The 4,998-nt window shown below is 42.2% G+C and overlaps 1 pseudogene; it reads right to left on the reverse strand.

The window, feature by feature from the left end:
- Positions 1-1,739: 1,739 nt before the first annotated feature.
- Positions 1,740-2,464, reverse strand: LOC148028199 (NADPH--cytochrome P450 reductase 3 pseudogene; annotated as a pseudogene).
- Between the last annotated feature and the right edge of the window lie 2,534 nt (positions 2,465-4,998).

Below are 4,998 nucleotides of genomic sequence, written 5' to 3' on the forward strand. Positions count from 1 at the left end.
ATAAAAAGGAAAAATGTCCGAAAGAAAGGGATTCACAAGACTGATGCATCAAAACTTAGTTGAAAGGAATTAGGAGGGGTTTACGTGGAAAAAAACACAAAAAATACATCTGAAAACAGTCGAAAAATTTAATAACTAAAAATCCGATAGTTGAAAGAGGGGGGAGAAAAAAGGAAAAAGTAGGGGAAAGGTTGGTAGGACATGGCTATTAAATTAAACTGGAATTCCGGTGAAAAGAGGGCAGGTTCACATGGAAAAGTGTAAAAAATAAGCACGAAAAGGTCCCGAAAACCCGTAAAAATTAATAACGAATGAACCGTACATCGGAATGACACAAAGTAAATAGAAAAAATGTCAGGGAAAATGGGTAGGATAGGGCTAGTGCATCAGATCAGAGTTCCAAAGAAATCAAGACGCGTTCACATGAAAAACCATCCAAGTTGCAAAATTTGCTTAAAAAATTAATAACTTGAGAATTGTCTGTCAGAACAGGGGTTGGTAAAAAGGAAAAATAGGCAATGCAAAGGGAGAACATAGCTATAAGGTGGGATGTGAGTTTCAGTGAACGTAGCGTGCGTTCGTATGGAAAAAGTACAAAACAAAAGATAAAGAAAAACGGTCAAGAAACAACCCCGGGGACAGGGTGAAATAGCATGGAAGAGGGGGGAAGGAACCCCATCAAGATAAAATGAAGTCATGGCATAGATGCATAATTAGAACAGGGTATATGCTTGGGGGTATACAACATGGACGCATAGGGAAGCGTCCCCACACTTAGAACCATAGCAGGAAGGGTAAACCAAACAATAAGTACCTGGTATCTCACATCAGATTAACCACGACATCCCCACACTTAAGACATAACCATCACTGAGAAGCAGAAGGTGTAGGGTTAGAAAAAGTTGGCCCATATTGCCGAGGAGGAATGTCAACTATCTAGGTTGCGTCTTGTGTCATTGTCGGCTGCAGGAGGTAACAAGGTATCTTCACAGCACATGTTCTTCATGGCAGGGACCACGTGGTAGCACCCAGGGAGGTAGCTAGTTGAAGGAATCGTAGAAAATTCATCGATGATGAGGGATATTGCACTCAACTCACGATGTCGTAAAGTTCATGCAAGAGCTGCAGAACACGGGGTTTAAGGTACAGCAAAGAATGAGGTTAACAAGAAGATCTCAATAACTCAATATTTGATGCCAAAGATCACTATATTGCTTGTCAAGTACATTACAAAAGAAGAGTCAAAATAAATGACAAAGCATGACAATCTATCCACTGCTTTACAATAAGTGTATGAGCTTGGTTTTCAGGGCACCAAATAATTCAACCAGATTCAGGACTTAGTCATAAACAACTTGTTCAAACTCCAGGTCCAACAGATAAAGCATCTGATAAGTGCATGCATAGGCTCCAGACATGTATGCTGCTCAGGTCAGCAACAACGGAAACCTATTGCAGAGAGATGCAGTCCATAATGGCATATAGGGCACACTCTTGCATCCACTGCATCAAAACTTCTATCCATATTTCTTGTTTGTATGGTATTCGCTATCCTGAAACGTCTAACACGTTCCAAATCCACTCGATTCTTTAAGACTTTCAACACAATCCCATACTGAGCAAGGAGCTCTTGCCACACATTATCAACTGCATCATTCCTGTCTTGTAGACCATGGCATGCACTCCTTAGAGCTTGCTTCATAGCCCCTAATAGAAGCTTATCATGTGAAATAGAGCTTTTACGTCTCTGTTCTTTGTACAGCTTTTTCATTCATTTTATGTTGCACGTAGTCTTTGCTCGGTCCATCCCTTGAAAAGGCTACAGAGAGTTCTGTTAAAATGCCCCTTTTAGCATGTGCAAGAATCTCTTCCTCATAAATGCAATCCTGTTTCCTTGAACGGCAACAAAAAAAAACAGAAGTGCAGGTCTGAGCTCTTTTCCAAATGCTTGAAGTGCAGCTCTTTCCTGTAGAAAGCCCATGAAAGGTGCCAAACCAATCCCTGGACCAACCATTATTATGGGTGCTAATGGATCCTCTAGTAGCCTAAAATTTGACTGTCTTACAAATATCGGTGATCAGCTACATTTATCATCTGTTTCACATGTGGCTGGAATAGCATTCTTCATCCATGTGGAGCATACACCTTTATGCAATCGACCAGTGGGACTCCTACCATAAACCAGTGCACAGGTAACATGTATCCGCTTAGGAGAGGAATTTGGAGATGAAGAAATTGAGAAATAGCGACGTTGGAGACGAGGTGCAATGGCAGCAAAGACGAGGTGCAATGGTAGCAAAGAAATTGACACTGACAGAGAGACCTCCCCATTCAGTTCGTCGACATCAACAATCCACTCATAAGTGTTGTGGCATAGCGTGTCATTATGAACAAGTGCACCATCTCTATTGCCTGAGTCGATGTTGTAGACGAGAAAGAGATGCCAGATTTCACCATGATTCATGATCGAGAGGTCCAGTCAAGGGCTGATAGCTGTATTGTCCTACCTGTTGTTGAAATCTCAACAAATCTCGTGTATGCATAGGGAGGACGAGGACATTTTTGCCGGTTGACGATGCAGGAAGAAGGAGAAATGTATGAAGACATTGATATTTAGTTTGATCAATCAGACCATTGAACATTGGAAAAGAGAAGCTGACAGAATCATCCGACGCCTCCTCAGATCAAGAGACAGGCGTTGCAACTGCATGTGGTACGAAAAATTGCAAGAGCCAAAGATAGGCTATGGTTATCTGGGGAAATAGGGCGTATCAGAGAACAGAGACTGTCCACTCTGCGCATCAGTAAATTTTCAAAATTTTCCATGTCAGACGGGCAAACCCCCCCCCCCCCCCAATCTCAACATAGCATCGGTAAGGCTATTTTGAGAATGCAAAGCTTTTTATCTTTCCCTCCAACTTTCGAAACAGGAAGCCTAACCCACCTCTTACACTTGTTCTAGACACTTGTCTCTTATCTCCCCCAAGATTGTTTTGACAAAGAGAACAGAACCAATCTCCCTCCGGTATGCAGGATAGACCAGCACATTCTATGTGATATGCTCTTGGGCATCCATCACAAAGAACAAGATCTCCCCCATCACCACATTCTGCACAAATGTCATCATTATCATTGGGCTTATACCAGCAGCTTTATCCTGTCTCTTCACTGAAAGAGCTACTGCAACCTCATGTAGTGACTGCCCATCTGATAGAAATATACTCAAATACGGATTTCCTTGAGAACCCCAACTAGCGTGAGCTTCAAATGATGAAGAGCTAATCACTTCATTGCAGCATCCACAGCGAATTCCCGAGCCTTCCTTCGATTCCACGATATCCTGCACTTTTCTTGGAATTCATAATTGTAATTGACAACATAATATTACTCTTTGGCATCAGTTTTTCATATTTTTCTGACATACACTTAACATGCATACAAACTCAAACACACACAAACACAAACACACAAGTGGAGTATGTACATTGAATGCGGGTGCTGAAAAGGACGGAAAGATAATGGATCAATCACACACAATGAAACACACGCGAAAAGATAACAAAGATGCACAACAAAAATGGAGGTGCTTATGGCTCGGATGCGCAGTAGCACGACATCCACCCCCTCTAAACCTGCGCATCCTCTGGATGAGCCAACTATTCAAGATCATCCAAGTCCACAAACAGGTCCAGTCCTTCATCAGTTTCTGGTAGACATGTTTCTCCATCAGCTTCATCATCCATATTCTCTGCTTCTTCTGCTAGCTCTTCTTCTGCCAATGCTTCAAGTGCATACTCTTCATCTTCTCTTCTCTTGAAAATCTTGACTCGTTTTCCAGCAATGGGCACCCTCAATACCGTTCCATCCAATTCAGCCAACTCATAGGTAGCATTGTCAAAAACCTGTTTCACCTCATATGGTCCAAACCATCTTTGAACCATTTTTCTCATGCTACTATGCTGATTCTCTAGGCTACTGTCGTAGACTAGAACCCAATCTCCCTCTTTTATGGCTCTAGGCCTCAAGCGATGCCTCAAATCAAACATGTCCTTGTTTCTGAGTTGGGCTGCCTTTAAACGATCAACTGCTAGCTACACATCTTCTGCCCTTCTCTCTAGTTGACGAATCCGAAGAGCTAGAAGCTCCTCTCTTGATAAATTCTCATGCCATGGAAGAGCACTCCATGTGAGAGCACAAATTTCAGTAGGCATGACAGGTTTTTGCCCATACATCAACTCTGCAGGCATATATCCAGTAGTCACGCTATGTGTAGAGCAGTCTACCCACAATGCAAATGGTAGTAATCTCAGCCAATCTCCAATCCGACCTCTATAAGCTTTTGCCAATGCCTTAACTATCGATGGATGTCCTCTTTCAGTCTTGCCATTCCCCTCTGGATTATAGGCAGTAGTAAGAGCCAACTTAATCCCAAGCCGTGAGAAAAATTATCTAGCTTCGTCTGCATCTAGCTCTCCACGATCAGCTGTAATCTTGCCTATACATCCATACCTGCAAAATATTTCTTCCAACAAGAATTTACATACTGTAGTGGTGGTCTTCATCCGCAAAGATTTGCCTTCAACATAGTTTGTAAGATCCTCTCTAGCCAAGACAAGATATCTCATCTGCGAAAGTCCCATTGGCAAAGTAACTAAGTCAACCACCCATTTATAATGCATACATAGCGGATAGGTCGAATGCAGCTCATCACGATGCTGCACTAAAGAGTAAAGCTGACAGTCTCTGCAAGTCTCTACAAAGTGGAAAACATCTTCATACATCCCTTTCCACCAGTATCTTTCTTTGATTTTCTCATAGGTAGCCCACACACCTCTATGTCCAGCCCAAGAACTCTCATGAAACTCTCGCATAATATTTATCTGCATCGCTACCTCACAAACTACCCTCAAGGGTAGGCCGCCTCTCTTCTTTGGGTGCTTCCAAAGAAAACCATCTTTCAAGAAATACCCATAAGCCTTTCTTCTAATTTTCTTGAAT

This window comes from Lygodium microphyllum, chromosome 12 (genome assembly GCF_053477565.2).
Source record: "Lygodium microphyllum isolate KBCC chromosome 12, Lygodium_microphyllum_v1.1.10, whole genome shotgun sequence".
Taxonomy (NCBI): domain Eukaryota; kingdom Viridiplantae; phylum Streptophyta; class Polypodiopsida; order Schizaeales; family Lygodiaceae; genus Lygodium; species Lygodium microphyllum.